Raw genomic sequence first — 18,391 nt, 5'->3', positions numbered from 1 at the left:
TGGCTGTTTAAGCCTAGTGTCCTTGGCAAGAACAAACACAGAGCCATATCATTTGATATCTTGAACCACAACCTGCAATAATCCATACTCTTTAATCCTTCATATAGCTGTCGCTATGTCATCACAATTTATTTTAAAATGGTATTCTTTAGTACTAATCTCATTCCTAATCATTCATATTAATGTTAGCATTAGAGTGAATTAGGGCATTATTTGCCTAATATGTGCCATATGTGACACTTAAGTACTTGTAAGTAATTGCATATCAGAGAAGACAGCATTAAATGTGAATGGCACATACAGTATGAAAAATGGAAGAGACCAATATTAAACTTTTAATAGAAATAACTTCAGCAAAACTTTCCCACAGGCAACAGGACTCTGATATTTTTAGCTGGTTGAGGCCAATGTATGTTAAGAATAGCCTTCACTGCAGTGGGAAAATACACAATTTCTATTATGGGGCAGTCAGAATAACAACATGCTGATGATACACTGGTATAAAATATGTAATTATCTAGCATGCAAAAGAATAAATCACATAAACTGTTTACAGTAGGAATTGTGAAAGGACAATGACACATTGTTGTCTTCTTTGTGTAGCAAGGATAAAGTTTGGCTTCTAAAATTGCAAAATCTAATTCATGGTGTTTATGTGATGCTTCCTGCAAGAAGACTCTGATAAGATTTTTTATTTCTAATAAATTAGGTTAGATATTAGCTTCGTTAAAATGGCAGATAGAACTGGATAAAATTAGAAAGATGTTAGTTTAGATAACATCTTGTGTTTCTCCACGTTGTACCATTAGACTAAAATTATACAGAATAGTCCTCCTTTCCAATGCAGCTGCAGCTAACTGCAGTTTTGCTTCTAGAACCATTACTGTATTGTAATTCATAGGGTGCAAAATTCTTAACCATACCAGAAGTGAAGTCAGGCTCTTTGAGAGCTGTGCATGGAGTGATTATTCTTATTACAGAACTACTAGTCCATCATATTAATAATTATTAATAACTCAGAGAACAAAGGCATTGTGTGTCCTCATCTATCATCATATATAAAAATAGTTTTAATTGATAAGCCCCGTCTGTTCTGTGTGCTATTATTGTATCACTATAAGTTGTAAAAATAGGGTGAAATCAATATTTTTTATCTGTCCTCCTTGGTAGCAAAGAAAGACCTAAGCTTCGGGATTAGTGGGCAGATATGAGGAGGATTTCTTTCTTTGTGATACAAATCTGTATTAATTGATTTTTCTTGATGTGGATTAATTGCAGCTCTTTATTAGGAATAATATCACAAATAAACTATAGACAAGTATAGATTGTTAAGCCTAGATTTCAGCTGAATGAGGCTAATCAATATCTAAGTCTGTAATTTAAAGCAATTCATTAAGGCCTCAGGAAAAGCTAAATAATATGTGTGAGAAATGTCTCATCTGGAGCCTTCAAGGAGTTTCTCCCGAAACAGAATAAATACATTTGTAATATATAATTATTGCAGATTAAGCTTGCTCAAATGCTTTTCATTTGCCAGCTATTACGCTAAGGGTGTGGAGGAACACCTCTGCAGCTCAGGCTGTGGTAGCAACATCCTGATGGGCCAGAGCCGCTCTCCCTGTGTATCATTAGGCTTTCAGTTCAGGAGAGGAGGACAGCTGTCATGCATTGCAATACCTCAAGTTTCTGCTTACCTTTTTGGTAACGAAAGTGTTCGTATTATCATTTCAAGGAAGTGTAATGTGTTGTATACTCAGAATGGTTTCTGATGGCCTACTCTGGACAAGAGAAGTATACTTCAGTTTTGGCCAAGGTGTTTAAGCACAAACGGTAGTCACCAAGCACAGCCCACAAGCTACTGCTGTGCCAACAGGTAGGGAGGAGTGTTTCCTGCGGGGATGCCAGTCTCTGGCCCCAGCCTGAAGGATTGCCCGGCCAGGGCCCCTCTGTGGCCAGCTGGCCATGCCTTCTGCTGGGGGCTTGCTCACTGCCTTCGCGTGCTGGTTCTTTGCCATCACCCCTGGACCTGCGCGCCGTGCTTTGGAGGTGCCCAGCACACAGCTGGGACTCTCAGAATCACTCGGGCCTAAAAAGCAGACCCACATAGGATTAATTTTCATCAGTATTGTAGAGTAGATACTTTTTGTGTCTTATAAGTCATTAAGGACTTTCCTTGGCTATTTTATATGTTGTGTGATTTCAGATAGACAGTAATTAGACAGTAGATCACATACGAGTTGAGGTTGAAGTTAGCCAAGAGTTACAAAAAAACCCAGGAGAGCTTAGTGCTTCTGCTAATTTACATTCTTCATGTACAGCCACACAACATGTATGGCACCGTCTGTGTTACCATTGCTTTAGTCAACATTTTGGGTATCTGTAACAACTTCAAAGCTGTTCAGTCTCTGATCGGACTGGTGCATCATTCTTGCTCTTGGTTCAGTCAAATGTACAGTTCAGGTTCCAGTCTTAAGCATCCATTTAAAGTTAAATACATGAGCAAACATTATTAAAATTTCTACTAATATCTAGCCTTCAGGAAAGTATTTTAGTAACTTGTTGTGAGTGTGTATTACGCAAGGTGAATTCCAGGGTTCTGTGACCTAAGAGCTTTCAGAATAGAAACTGTATCGTAAAAGAAGGAAGTGGATGTAGCACTTGATCAATATGATTGCTATAATACTCAAGACAGATCCTAGGTTTTAGAAGCACTAAATGCAAAACCTAGGATAAAACACCTAAATCAGTGCGAGAACAATGAGCAAAAAAAGATAAATTTCAAAATAATGCTGTAATAAGAACATTTTGAAAATACTCTTACATATTGGGATATGATCTTCCTCTGTGTGTGTGTGGATGAGATAGAAACAAACTTCAAGCATATACTAGTAGTTCTAACCAGTTCAAATTTTAACACTTGCCAAATTCATTAACTTCTTTGAAGTTGCAAAGGAGACACATTTGCCTTAGTAGTTCCACAAGTGCTACACAACAAATGTTTCCTTTGTGCTGCTTAAGAAACTTGGTTTTAGAGCTAGAAATTCCAAATTCCTAGTGCAAGTCCCAGGTTTCACTGGGGCTACAGCAGGGATAAATGCAAGCAATTTCTGCCTGGAAAACCGCAAACACGACTTTCTCTACAGTGGAATAAGCCAGGCAAGACATTCTGTCAGCTCTCCAATGTGCATATTCTGATAACCAATGCTGTTATTGCTCTAAGACTTGTCCTCTTTTTTCTTTGCCTAGGCTAGTATCTGTCCTCTTGATACCACCTTGACTTCCAGTGCTGGAGCCTGTGGAGATAATAGAGTTTGACTCTCACTGTGAAGATACCATTCACATGCAGCGAAGATAAGCTAACCAGGTATTTAACTTTGACTTCTGGTTCCCATATACATTAGTTTGTCCTTGTCCTTGTATTAAGTATTGTTTTGATAGCTGAATTATCTAATTCAAAGTAGCTAGTACCTGAACTAGCTAACCACTTCTTGCAGGAAAGACTTTGCGTGATTTGGGACTGATTTTCTGCATGCTATGGTTCCTTTGCACTACTGTACGGGAAATATTTATGCTAAGTATATTTAATTGCTATAGAAATAATGCCCTACATAATTACATCATGAAAGATGTCAGAGGACAGAAATTTCTTGCTTTTTCTCGTTTGTTTATATTTCTTAGACTCTTTCTCAATTCCATATTGCTTCTGTGGCAGCACCATAAATCAAAGCCTAAATCTGAAGATGTGTGAAATGGTAGGGCATAAATGCATCCAGGATAGAGTGCTCTTGCATTTGACAGCTAACGAAGCCAAGAGAATAAACATCGTAATAAGTCCGTGTGCCCTCTATCTGGCTTAGATTATCTGGAGGCCATCTGAATAAACTCTCAGCTGAAACAGGAAGCCCTGGGACTAGATCTTTCACCTTCCTTTGATTGTCATGTTCCAATTGTTTTCATTTTTCAGTGACGCCAGCACACTTGTTCATTGATGTTCCATTTTGGTCTTGACTGTGCCAGATCCACCCAGAGAAGTCTGAAGCCAAGAACAAATTGGGCCTAAATTAAGAGTGGGCTTTCCTTGAGGCGTCCTTACACATAAGGTCCTGAAGTAAGATGCAGGCAATGATGATGTTTTGTATAAGTGGTGTTAAGACAGGGTGCTTCAAGTTCATCAGGCTTCTTGAATAGGTGGAAATAACTTGTGTGCGCACACACACATACTCAAAATCAAGGATACCAACAACAGAAATATTATTGTGAAAATACACTAAAATGTGTCCATATTTTTCTCCAAACTAGAAAACTATCCCAACTGACTAGATAGGGAGAGATTTTGTTCATTTTCTAGTCTCTGACGTTAACCTGGTAGTGCAAACAAAACAGTACCACGAAAAGGTGGCACGGTGTAGCAGCAAGTTCAGATACCCTTTCCTCTCATCTCCTCCCCTCTCGTCTCCTCTCCTCTCATGGTTTATGGGATATATTACCCAGGTATAGATGTCTATCATCAACCAAAGAAAGACATAACATGCCAACAAGTTCATCACAGTGATTTCCCACCTCTTCTCTTTTGTTTTGGTTCACTGCCAGCCACAAGACTAAGCCCTGTGCTGTCTTGGTGAGAGTAGTTTGCTCATGTGTGACAAAGGACAGAGAGATCTGGGTCTTTTCTGCACATATTTATGAAGTCCTTATCATCTGACCAAAATTCATTATTCTTTGGAAACAAGAGAGGGAGTGGGATGAGTGTTAAGAAGGCTGGACTTTCTTAATCTTACATGTGGCCTGTCCATTTTAGGCTTGGGAGTGGTTGGAAAGGAAAGCAAACCAATGTCCGCACATCTATTTTTCTTGTGCAAAAGATTTCAGTTGCACAGGGGTTGTCAGTTTGGCACTAATCATTAATATTAAAGTTTAGAGGGGAAAGGCTGTTCTGGAATGGTCAAACAGAGAAAGTCATCCATGTATTTGCATTTTAGTGCTATTAGCAGTGCCGCATTCAGAGCAGCTCCCTGCTCTGAGAACGGATTTGCAGGATAACTGCATTTTTGTAGGTTTCCTTTGAAACAGAAACAAAACAGAAAAAGAAGCATCAAACCACTATTTTAAAAACAGGATGCTTTAAGATTCCTCCTGAAAGTCACAGGCTGTCCTTACATCGTTCAATTTTTTGAATTCTTCAAGAGTGAGAACAGACTCGGTTGTCAACAGAGTGCTGTTCACAGAAACTAGGCAGGAAAATGAAAGAAGGCTCGCTATTGTTCGCCGATGTGGTGTAGGCTGCAAGAATGCGTTGGGAATGCAGCGCCTGCATGTCAGGCAGAGAGAGAGGTCTTTGTGTGAAAACACTGAAGCAGAATGTCAATCATATAAATAGCTATTATCCCATTTTTTAATCTTGATCATTGCTACCACACTTCTTCAATTGGAGTCCACAAGGATAGTTATCAATATCCTGGAACGTACTGGTGTCTCATCAAAGCTGTCCAGATACCGCATGCAGGGGAGCTGACCTACCATGAAGTGGGCAACAGTGTTGGAAGCGTCATACCTTTCATGTGCCCTCTGCTTTGTACCGCTTTCTGACACAGTCTTGATCGTAATTTATGAATAGGTAACATAGAACCACTCCGCTCTGGTGTCACTTAGAAGCAGCATTGTTTTTCCTAAAATACAGATGTCTTTATCATTCCCCAGAAGAATGTGCATGATTTGAAATATTCGTAACTGGAAAAGGAAAACGTTGGCTAATAGAAAGGAAAGCTACACACTTATGCAAATGTAAAAAACATGCTTTATCTCACAACGGTTAACATTGTGTTAGGGTGCAATGATGTAAGAGCACTGTTATGAAATTCCTCAAAATCCTGAGCAAAATAGAGGCAACGATCCTGAAAAGGGTGTATTAGTGATCAAAATAATTTTACTCTTTAAGCAAATTAATGCTTGAAACAGAAGCTTGCAGAACTGGGAATAACATACCTGTTATGACCTGAATTAAACTGACCTCCTCTGAAGTCTCGCTTCTCATGGATTGGTGTTACTTTGTGATGCTTAAGGCAGATCCGCCTTTGAGGTGACACATCGCTGTTTGCTTGCCAGTAATGGGAGGAGATCACATACTGCAAAAATCCACCCCGCTGGGAGAGGTTGAGCCCGTGGTTTGTTAGCCTACACGATGTGCTGTGTAGCAATCATAAGGGAGCTGTTTCAGCAGAGTCATTTAGGGCCAGGAGGAACAAATCCTGCGAGCTGCTTTGAACACCCATGCAGATGCGGTGCTCAGAGGTGCGAGCTGCTGGGTGTATAAGTAAGAGGTAAGCGGTCCTGAGCAGTACAGGGGACCCAGTCCTGCACCACCAAAATCAGGGAGAATTTTGCCAAAAAGTTACCTTTAATCACAATGTTGCTGGGCTGTGGCCACGTTATTATCCCTGTGTACCAAGGCCCAGCTGGGATGGCCTTATCTCACAAGCATTTCTTCCTGACACGGTGACTAATCTGGGGAGCAAGGAGTAGAGTGGGAAAGCTAATAATAAATACCTCTTAAGTCATGCTTCCTTAGGCTCCTAGGATACTCCGTTCCATTTTATCCTAAGTATTGACAAGCAAGAGAATTTGACCAGAGGATATGGAATTTCTTCTCCCTCAGGTATAACTTTTGGAAATTCTTTAAGTCAGTATTGCTGGTATTCCCACCAAGAGACGCTGTCCTGCTGCCACCACACCATCCCCTAACCATTTGCCAGCAGAGGTACGAACTGAGTCAGGAAGCTGACCCATGTTAAAACCACCTGATCTTCTACCAAATTCGTTTTAACCCTGTGCAATTTTGGGGGGGCCAGATCACCATCTAGCTGCACAAGCAGTTACATTAACAAGAAGGAAGGCAGCACGGACAGGAGGAGGCAATGAGCAGTGAGGAGCTAGGAGAGAGCAGGACAGCTTGTGCTTCAGCTCCATCTCAAGTCAGCACTCACCTGCGAGCCTCGGTACGTGCTCCAGCACAAGGTGACTTAGACTTCTACTGAGTCACATCTGCCTCCTCTGTTGCACCAGGCACATGGAGATTACGCTTTAGCCACCATACCTTCCACACTGTTTTCCACACTGTACCTCATGCTTGAGAAAGCCTTCCTGAAGAGAGCCTTAAGAGCGTGGATTTCAGGGCAAATCATGTTACTTCACCAGCCTATGCCACAGTTTATTCAGTATAGTGAATAAACTATAGGCCATATCAAAAACCTCAGTTACTTTAAATCAATGTAGCTCTCTTCAGTTCAACAGGGCTGTGCTGATTTGTACCAGCTGAAGATTTATTACTCTACCTCAGATTTCTTCTTCGTTTTTATAGCAACTGTAGCTCTATAGCACTTAATAACAGCACGTTATTATGTTAGAGTTTTCCATGATTCATTTCAGGAATTCAAAGTACACATAAGCATTTGTACTTACTGCTTAAATGCTTTGCAGAAAATCATCTTGATTGTAGAAGCAAATCTTATTTGTGTGCAAAAATAGTGTTTATTTGGCCAAAACTGGCAATTGCCAAAGTGACCAGAACACAGAAGTATACAGGACGGATGAAGAAAGCCGTGTATTGTTTCACAAAATTTTAAAATATGTTTTTCAGACTAACCCATGAAAAATATTCAGTTTCATTCTAGAGGGTAGAAACCTTCCGAGAAAGATTTTACATCTGTTCTATTTTGGTTACAAAAATCATCATTTATTTTTTCCCCATTAAAACACAATTCAGAATATGTTTTAATATGAAATCCTGCAAAATGTTACTGAAAAAATGTTGTTACAGTTCCTTGGGGAAGAGGGAAGGGTTGTTCCTTTTGCATTTGTCTTGTGTTGTGAGGGCGTAAAAAGGAAAATTTCTTCTAATAGCGATAGTTTAGTCAAAAGCTGTTTAAAAAGAAATATGATTTGACCGAGATAGTGGCCAATTCTTGATTTAGATTTTTTAGCTTTTATTAGCACTGTACAAAGCAAATACTCCAGTTGGGGTTCCAAACTACAACTACCAAAAATCTCTGATGACTAATACTTCCTGGCTGTACTTCATGCTGGCTTGAAAAGAACAAGACTACTTTTTGTCTAAGCCTGTACTAATGTTATATAAAAGGTTGTGAAAAAGGTTGTGTAGGTCCATCCACAAACATCCGTCTTTTGCATATGCTTGTGGTGGTTTTGCTAGTGGCTTTGGGGAGAGTTAATCTGATGTTTAATTAAATCATTCAGCTTTATTCAAAGCATGCTTTTTTTTTTCTAGCTGACAGTAGTTTTCGTGCAGGGATTTGCTGCAGTCCCAAAAGAAGGATGAATAATGTTTCCTATTTTGACCACAGAGTGATCTGATCATGCCTGCTGTCAGTGGACATTGCTACTGACTGGCTTGCAGGGGGAAAAAACATCCGTCGTCCACTCTGTCCCAGCCGCAAGGTCATGTGGTGGCAGGGTGTCCTGCGGGTGGGGAGAGCATGTGATGGCGAGTTGGGATTCCGGCATACTTTCCCTGGCCTGATACTGAGCCAAGCTGTGACTCTGGATGAGTTAGGTAGCCATTAGTTAAAATGAAGGTGATAATATGCACATCTCCAAAACGTTATAAAGGTAATTTCTGTGCTTTTAGGAGGCTCTTTGACTCTCAGATGAAACTGTCAAATGACCACAAAGAAAAACATGACAGTTCAAAGTAGATGCAGGACTGAGCGCACGTCTGATTTTCTGGAGGAATCTGGACCCACCAACTCATAGATTCAGAAGCATCGTATACATTCCTCAAGAAATAAAAACTGAGGAAGATCTACATGAAAATCCTCTTTTTGCTCAGAAGAAGATACCCTGTCTTCCCATTCCTGCTCCCTCCCTTTCATCAAATAAGGACCTTTCATCTATCTACTTAATCCCTGCAAGCACCCACCCTCACGCCTTGTTCCTCCCTCGCTCTTCATTAAGCTCTACATAATGTATTTCCAGTCGACACCGACTGGAAATGTAATACTCCCAACTGCGCTGCCAGCAATACTCCCAGTCCTTTCCTCTGCTGGCCTCAGCTGCTGTTATGATCCAGCTCCCCCAGTTACTTTTCCACACTGGGGAAAGGCTAGAACTGGCGGGAGGCTCCAGCAAGACGGGGAACACCCAGGGTACAGGAGAAGGCTGGAAGGAGTGGGCTGGGTCCATTTCCCCCACCTCTAAATTAGTCTCAATGTCCTGTGACTAAACTCTCTCCCTCCTCCCTGCCACAGCACCAACCCATGGATGCTCTCAAATACAGAATTGTTACCCACTATCCTATGGGGAATTGCACTTTGTAAGAAACTCACTGGCCAGAAGAGCTCAACTTCTAGTTGGGCACCTTGTAATGACCAGATTTTTAGCTGTGTTCAGCACTTTACATTTATTTGCCAGATACTCTCCTGACAAGTTTGGTTATAGTAGCCAGAAAGACAAAACTTTATGAAAGGAATAAATAAATGTAGAAAGAACTTGTTCAAAAAATCAACATCATGTCCAAAGGTCCAATTCCTGTGTGTGCTCCAAGATCCTGGGAAAAAGTCACTGATGCTTAATGAAACGTTTTTTTAACATTCGTATCAATTTTACGTAGCTTTTTTCTTTATTGTAGTCCGTCCCTGCTATTTGTGCCTTAAAACATGATATCTACATTTGAAGAGGTCGTCTTTGATCCTTGCACTGTTTTCATCCAGCAGTTTTGTGGTCATCTTCATTCTTATACCTCAGACAATTGAAAGTTTCTGCAGGCTCCCTTCTTGATTCTCCCTTGATTTTCATTCTCTTCTTGGGTTGGACTTTTGTTTAGACAGTTATTCCCAAAGCAGAAACTTAAGAGACTGGTGTTAGCCTAACACACGTTAGATTTCTACTTCCTCGGCCACTGGGAATCGAGACTGCGATTCAGCCTCACAGGACCTGACAGCACTGCCTGTAAACCACAGATCCCCCAGGTCAGGGAAACCTTCGGGCATACGTCCCGGGACTATCTTAATCCTTTGGCACCCCAGAACACGATAAGGATGCTCTAGCAGGGGGGCTATGCTACATCTTAAATACAGCTGTGTAGCATGTACACATTTCTTGACACAAAGAGGTTGCTATAAAATGACTGCTCTGTTCTAAAATATTGCTGGCAAATTGTCGTGAACATGGGAAAGAAACAAGAGTGTTGAGAGCTCTGGGTATCATTGAAATATTTAAATATTATGTATGGTGACGCCTGTAATTCAACATTTGCTGTGGTAAACACAGCAGAAATGACTGTAGCATAACGTTATTCCATATTCTAAGCCAGATTCTTGAGGTTGGTTTTATTTATATCACATGTGGCTGGGAGAAATAATTCTAGGAAGGCTCATACCATATATTTTCTTTTCAAGTTGCCAAAATATCTTAGAGAAATCAATGGCTGGGGACTCTTCCGTGTGGCTAAAGATTTATTTTTAACCTCTCGGTGTGCCAAAATCAGGAACAATTATTAATCCGTCCTGAAACTGCCGATACAACCTGCTAGCAACAGATGGTGTGAATGAAAAGCCAGAAGTGGCCATTTTTAATATTCAATAGATTAAAAAAAATTAGTTCTTTAATCTTATCTAACCTCTTGTGACCGAGGGTCTAAGGTATTGATTTAAAGACAATATCAATAGCCTTGATTTGAACCTGAAACAACTGGAGAACTGGATCTTCTGAGATACTTTGTACCTCTAAATGATGCTGCATGTTCCTAGTCTCTGTTGGCCTTGGTGGGAGATGAGCACTAAGAGTTGCTCTTCAGCAGCTTCAAAGATCAGGCCCCGTCAGAGCACCCAGTGCTGCAGGTTCTGTGTGGCTGCTCTCCGGGGGTTCTCGTTTAGGTCTGAACTTGTACGGTAGTTAAGAACCAACTCCTGTCATGCCTAGGGATGGAAAAGTATTACATTACTAGATATTATCTCAGTCTTGCTGTATTTATACATCTCAATTACTAAATCAGGAAGTATTGCCAGCTATCGTTTGGATACAGCTGGCATAAACACACGCACACACACGCGCACACACAGAGAACAAACCAAAAGAAATCCCAAACTGCAAGCCTGCTTTATTTTCCAATTAGTTAAGGATCATGGAAATCTGACCCTTGCAGCCTTGTGTGGTGTCTGGTGTCTAGTTCAGGTAACACACGGATGGCTGGGTCCGAGTTTAACTGGCCAGCCTTTCCAAAAACACTTAATCCCCGTTACCAAGCGGGGGGGTGCTATGCTTCTAGTGAGACTGGGTTTGCCCTGTATGCCACTGCTGGTGGGGACAGACCGTCAGCAGCAGGAACACAGAATTTCACAACTTCCCATGAGAGGTGGATCCCAACCGCAGATTCAAACTCACCCGACCTATGGGAAAGGCTGTATCTGAATTTCAGGTTTGGGACTGCTCATTATTTCCCGTAACATCTCTGCAGCCCAGATTTATTTGTGAGAAACAAGGTGGGGGAACTCAAAACCACAACAGCGGCTCGTATATAAAGGCAGTGCTGTTAACATGGTGCAGGTGAGAAATAGGCTGAAGTTTTTGCACGAATAATTTCCCAGGTCAGGTATCCTCTCGCTATGTGCTTGCCAGGCAACGGCAGCAGATGTGGACAGATGACAAACTTTGCATGCATGGCTCTGGGACAGACAAAACCTCTTTCTGCAAACCAAGGGCTGCAATTTGAGAAGCCATTACTTTCTCTGTTTTTAATGCCTTTATTGATACTTGTCTGCATAGACCCCGTACCCTGGCAGGCCAGCAGCTCCTCACCCACAAATCCCAGTTCTGGCCCAGGCCTCCCTCCTGCAGTTGTTCTGCTCTCCTCGAGTGTGGCCCTTCTGCCCCTTTCCGCCTACGTGTCCGCACACAGAAACCACTGACCACGGTCAGGCAGTCCCCTGACAATACAACATGTGGGAAAGCTCTTCCAGGGTGAACGGCAGCCTTTCAAGAGCTCAGGCCGGAGAGTAAAGGCCGACGCACCATGGGAGAGCACGGGAAGGACATTTAAGTTTTCTGATGAAGGGAAAATGAGCTCTCCCCTGTGGGTTTTTCTCTGGAGGCTGTAAGAGTGAGATTTCCGAATTGGAGGAGTGGAAGAAAGAGAAGAAACATGAAAAAATGGTCAGCTAGAAAGATGTAACTTTAATTTAGCACATTATCATAGTGATGCTGGGTACTGCTATGAAAGGGAAGATGCTGGGAGATGCTGGGAAAGATCCACTTAAATATCAGTTGATCTTGGACAGCAAAATTTAGCGTGCCCAACACAGTGAAACAAACACCTCATGAATGAGGGCACAATTAAACACCCACTTAAATGTTATGCCTGCCTAAGCTGTTGCTGAAAGCGGTGGCCCCAGCATACCCTGCCTCAGGGCGTCCATTCCTGCCGCTCTCTCGGGCAGTCCTGCCGGGAGCCTGATGGGGCACTGATCCAGCGATGAACTCGGATCGCTCTGCTGCCGGTATCATTTTCAGGGAGAGCAGTGGTCTGCTTTCGCCACATGGTAATTAACACGAGAATGAGCAACTAGACATGCGGAGGGAGTTTGTGGGGAAGCAGGGAGGGGTGACAGGGCTATGCATTTTGTTGGTATTGTGGATTTCTGACGGAATGAAGCATCTCTGCAACCATGGCCTGGGAGGTCTCATCTAATGGTCTGAGTAGAAATCAGCAAAGTATTCTTCATTTCTACTTATGGATGAGGGATGGATTCCCTTCTCAGCTTTGGATAGGTCTTGCACCTAGAACATATTCACTGGTCTGAAAATGGGGTTGTGAAGTGATTATTTGGGTTTGTAACATTTTTTTTGTCTTTCTGGTAACCCCATTTACAACAGAATAATATTAAAATGTCTGCCTGGGAAAGCAACTTTCTACCAAGCTCTGAGATGTGTTCCTAAATGTTCTGCACTGCAGACTACCTTAGTAATTCTAGATGCCCAGTGTATATTTTACCATGCAGGACATACGGAGTTGAAGGACGTTGAACACTGAGAATTCTTCCACTGTATGGCGATTACAGAAAGATCTGTTCTCAGTAACCCTCTGCTGATCATCTTTTAAAATTAAACGTTTAATATTCCCCAATATTTCCCATTTTTAAGAGACATGAATCTGAACAGTCTGAACTTCAGATGAGTTTTTCTTCCAAACCGCTTTCCTTACGTAGACCTGAAATGTATGTACAGTCCCTGCCTTTGTATCAATGCTTTACAAATTCTCACGGTGTTTTGCAGCATTCAACTCTACATGCTCAGACTCCTTATCTGAACTTGGAGTTTTGGAGTGTTTCATATTTCATGGTCTGAATTTTATGATTTGAGTTTCTCTCAGATTTCTAACCTGTAGTGAGAAGACCAGACTACTGCATGAAAGCGGTGCTGAATGCAAAACACATTGCACCGTCAAAGTCTCTTTCATGAAGATGTTTAGTTTTGAAGTTGTGTAACAAAGTCAGAAAAAACCCACTCCTCATGAGCGCATGCAATGATGTCTACAGAATTTCTTACTATCAGGACGTACTTTTTCTCATGATTGTGTTGCAAGTCTCCCTGGCTTCTGGTAGAATTTCTGCACTATCACCGATGAATGAGGTCTGAATATCAGAATATGTATCTCTGAATGCGCCCACAAAACATAGGTTTCCTTAATATGAAGACACTCTGTGTCCATGCCGAAAACAGCTCCAGCGCTTCTGTGAATGATATAGTCTCCAAAGTACAACCAGCTCTCGTAATCACAACAAGGCAATTCAGAAAAATAAATGGGCAGTCAAAGACTTGATATGAGAGTGCTCAGATCTTTGTAGAAGTGGAACTAGGATTAGCTTTCTTCTTTTAGTCTGTGTGTGTGTGTGTGTGTGTGTGTATTATAGTTGTCATTCATATTTCTCTCATGTGTGGTGGAAAACGGTTAACTATTAAGCTTCATAGTAACACTGCAAATATCCCAGATCTCTGCTGTATCTGCTAGACCTCGTTGCCTCACTTAAAAATTTTTTGTTTGTTTGTTTGTTCTCAGAGAACAGAGCTTTCCATTCGGTATTAGCATTCTACAAGAGAAAAGTCCTAAACCGAATAAACCCTTAGAGCCCAAGGGGAACATCTCCAGTACTATCTGCAGAGAAAACAGGAATCTCACATGGTTGCAGGTGCTGCCCCACCTTTCCCATGCCCAGTTCTGCTGCAAACACGAGCAGTCAGTGCCAGTAAATGTCTCTCAGTGCCAGTAAATGTCTCTCAGTGCAACGCAGCATGGGACCCAACACTGGAAAGGAGCTTGCGCCATCCTTGGCGCAAGTAATTCTGATCTGAGCTTAGCAGAGGTGCAAGGCACTTGAACCAATGGGTGATGACTAATGAGCACCATGGGAGGAAGTCAGCCTGCCACACGCCAATTTTTCTGCTGTCAAGATATACTAAGAAAACACTGCAAAACCAGAAAAAGCCAGAGAATTGGAAATTACATCTTGGGGGATTTTTTAAAATCATGTTTCAGCCCACTATTTTTTAGTTTAATTATTTAAAAAAAAGCCCAAAACATTTTCTTTTAGTCTATATATGGAATCATGCAAGGTATGGATTGTACAGAATAGCCCAGTCCCAGTTTGGAGTAAAAGGAGAGAAAGGTCAGCATTTTACAAGACTGAATGCTAAGTACCGCCAGACTTCCTGAAACTGAGGAAAAGTATGCAATAATTTAACTTCTGTTTTTGAATGAGTGCCTGGTGCTGGAAGGTATCTAGAGCCATTGACAAGAAAGGCACCTGAGGACACTTAGCATTAGCCAGGCAATATTCAACGTCTTCCAAGATTCAGTGCCTCGGCAGGCAGGAGCAGAGATGTAGATTTTTTAGCATCCAAAAAAAGAAAGGTGAAGGGTTCATCCCAGTTCTAGGTGGTATTTTAAAGCTAGCATGGTTAAGGCATGCCCAGTGCTGTTGCCAGCAGCTTGCAAACCGTTTACTTTTGACTTTTCCTGTCTGAAGGACCAGATCAGAGCTGCAGTTGGCATTTAGCATGAGTGTAGAGCAAGCTTCAAGCTTACGCCTCATTTATTTCATCATCAGACTATTCGTATTTTCTACACACCTTGAAAACAAACTCTTCCATCCTTCAGCTCATGTAAATTGCTCTGTTGTCCTCTTGATACAGTTGAGTGATGACTGACATCAGTTCATGATCTGTTCTTCCATTTGTAATTCTGAGATTTAACCTTTTTGCAACAAAATCATGGAGAATTAAGCCATTTGTGGCAGTAACTGTAGTCAAAGACTAGGAAATAAAAGTAGGAGCATGTATAAAATAAAAGTATCCATGATACGATCATGTGTGTAAATATATATATATTTTTTTATAAAAATTTCAGCAGCCACTTGAATTCTAAAACTGGTGATGAGATGACAGACAAGTGAGAAATATGAAACTTTCACGTCAGAGATCTTTTTCTGTTTATGATTCATGTGATTTTATTTGAAAAAGATTTCTATGAAAATGGAAAATGTTGAGTCACTCTTGATTCACCGCCCCCAAAAAGACATATATGTATATATGCATATACATATATAGGAGGGGGGGTGTGTGTGTGTGTGTGAATATATATACACAAAAAAAAGAGACAAAGAACATTATGGAAGAAAAACGATATGCATGACTGATGAGTCTAATGACCATTAGTACTAAATCCCATAATGTCTTGGAGAATTCAGACAGAGCTAGTCCTGAATAACAGTAAATCTACTTTTTGTTGGAACTTCAAAACAACTTTGTTATTTTCTCTCCTATGTTGCTTTGAAAATTACAGTATGTTTTCACTGGTCTACCTTCAACAGGATTTAGTTGCCATTTAAATGATGCGATTTACACTCCATTAATTTGAACTTTTATGGTAGAATAACACCCAGAAAAATCAAGTGTGATATTCTGGCTCTATTTTATTCTATCTGTATTGAAGCAAAGGAATCATTTCAATTCCAAGCACTGAGCCGGTAGAAATTATTTTAGCTGCAGGAGATAAAATTAAAAATAGTGCTAAACCTGCATTTAAAGTCTTCTGCACATACAAACCCACATTTGCATGTGTAATATAAGTTGATTCTTGCTCAGGTAATATTTTGCCAGTGTAAGCATGCAAGAATACTGGGTCAGTTGTTACAATACACATAACTTGCAAATTCTATTTGATCCACTGCGTACAAATGTGGGAATCTGAACACATAGCGGCAAACACTTCAAATCATGAGATGGAGGTAGAGAAGCAAACTACAATAATAAAATATCTCTTTCTCCATAATTCTCAAATTCTCAAAGGTCTGAGGCAGTTTTGGATCTATTGCGCATCTTTCTGCAATAACAAAGCATTTTAAAGGGATTTCCTATATGTGGAACGACATCCCTATTTCCCCTTATCAGGAAGATGTTTACCCATTCTCTTTTATACATTGTTAATACACTAAAATTGTATAGACTTATAGAATATTTGTCATAGAATCTAGACTAGGCATGCCCTAACATTAGAATACGAACTGGTTTATTTATATTTGGCAGTTTATGAGAAAATGTTCATGTGCAACGCCCAGCCCACTGCAGACCCAAGTGCAGCCACAATACTGCTATGAATACAACCGGTGCTATGGTCAGTAAATGTACTCTGTTTCCAAGAAAATAGGCAATTGTTTCTTGCTGCTGCATAATATTCTGGAAATACACTTGGCAACTGAGAGAATGCAGTTGGTTCTGCTGTAGTAAAAGACTGGTGTAGACTCAGACTTGCCATTAGATAGAAAAGCAATGTACTGTGGTTAAAACGCTTCATTTTTAATGACTAGTGAAATAGGACAGTGGCTGGGTAGTAAGCCCTATCACACAGGCACTTAGCTGGAAAAATCCACTATATTCTTACTAGGACACCCTCCGCCGTTAAGCTGCTATCTGACCTAAAGCAGGTTCCTGACTTTGCCCTGTCTGTAAAGTGAGAATAATGATATGTACTGTCCTTTGCAGGATGCTTGTTTACTTCTTACAGCAATATGTATTACCGTAAGTATTAATAAGCCTATTTCCAACTGACAAAAAAATTGCTTGAGTTTTTATCAGTGAAATATGGTCAGTCATCCAACAATTTGCTGCTTTGGCATACCCTCCACTTGCTATAGTGAGGACTAAACCAAGAGTACATCTCAAGAAATATATGGTTAGAAACAATGCTTTTATGTTTTCCATATTTTGTTATTTTTGCCTCAAATCACAGTTCAGTTCAGCGTGATCTGACATGGCTGAAATACAGAAACCCCCACTCCTCTGAAGCAGTGTTTATTATAGAAATCCACAAACTTAACCTAACCTAGAGCAGCTTTTCCAGCAGTGATATAATTACAGTAGTTATTGTTGCAATAAACCAGATGTTCCTGAACTGGAATGAAAGCACTTCCCCCCGCATTACATTTGTTACATTGCCTCTTTTCAAGTTTCACATCAGCTGTTCAGAAAGCTCTTTCTTGGTTGAGTGTCACTTACAGATTCTTGCTGCATGAGTCTTTTAGCGTAAAAGAATGAAATACTGGCAGGCTTCGGATTTTCATTGCTTTCCTTAGAACCTCAAACATGACAGTTATCAATGTCACTAATTCTTGCCCTGGTTTAAAGACATTTTTTGTCCTTTAAGACACTTTTTCTTGGCTAAAAAACACTTTGAAAAACCTACTTATCCTTCAGATTGAATGACTACATTGTTCTGTACGAAAAGAAATGTTCCACTCCTACGAAATCGATGAAGTTTGCCCCAGACTTCAGTGAAGCCAACGTTTTACCCCACCATTTTGAGCAACTTAGTTGTTAAGCATTATGTCAGTAGCATTGGAGAACAGCATCTTTTTAACTGCTGCGGTTGCAGCTGTGAACCATGAACAACCATTCAACCTGGACCATGAATATCTATCATTTAAACATTACATGTCTTACATTTTTAACAGTGTGCTAGTCAACGCATTTCTAATATTTCCCAGTCCAATCAAGTCCTAACTGTAAGAATATGTTGCAAATAAAGAAATGGACTGTGTTTAAACTACTAGGACCTTAGACATGAAAGTTGTTGTATATATTTTATAGAAAACCTGTCTAGGAACAACAAATACGAAAAGTCAAGAATTCAACAGATTGCTTTATTACCCTTACTGTGCCATATAATAATACAAGAAAGAAACATAAACTACGCTTCAAGTTTTGTTTACTTATAGGTAAGTTCTCATGAAAATACGGGAACAGTAAGAATGAATTATCTTATCGACTATCTGGACACGTCATGGCAATCCTGGAAGAAACCTTTGTAATGTTCAGTTATATGTGCTGC

At 40.6% G+C, this 18,391-nt stretch overlaps 1 long non-coding RNA gene across 2 annotated transcripts in view; it reads left to right on the top strand.

Moving 5' to 3' along the window:
• LOC132318477 (uncharacterized) overlaps positions 1–18,391 on the top strand; it is a 75,280-nt gene that overhangs the window by 15,309 nt on the left and 41,580 nt on the right. For both annotated transcript variants that reach the window (XR_009484329.1, XR_009484328.1), the window contains exon 2: positions 3,247–3,364. This is a non-coding gene — a long non-coding RNA (uncharacterized LOC132318477). The remainder of the gene's footprint in view (positions 1–3,246; positions 3,365–18,391) is intronic.

This window comes from Gavia stellata, chromosome 17 (assembly GCF_030936135.1).
Source record: "Gavia stellata isolate bGavSte3 chromosome 17, bGavSte3.hap2, whole genome shotgun sequence".
Classification (NCBI taxonomy): domain Eukaryota; kingdom Metazoa; phylum Chordata; class Aves; order Gaviiformes; family Gaviidae; genus Gavia; species Gavia stellata.
This window is presented reverse-complemented; position numbering and strand designations above follow the sequence as displayed.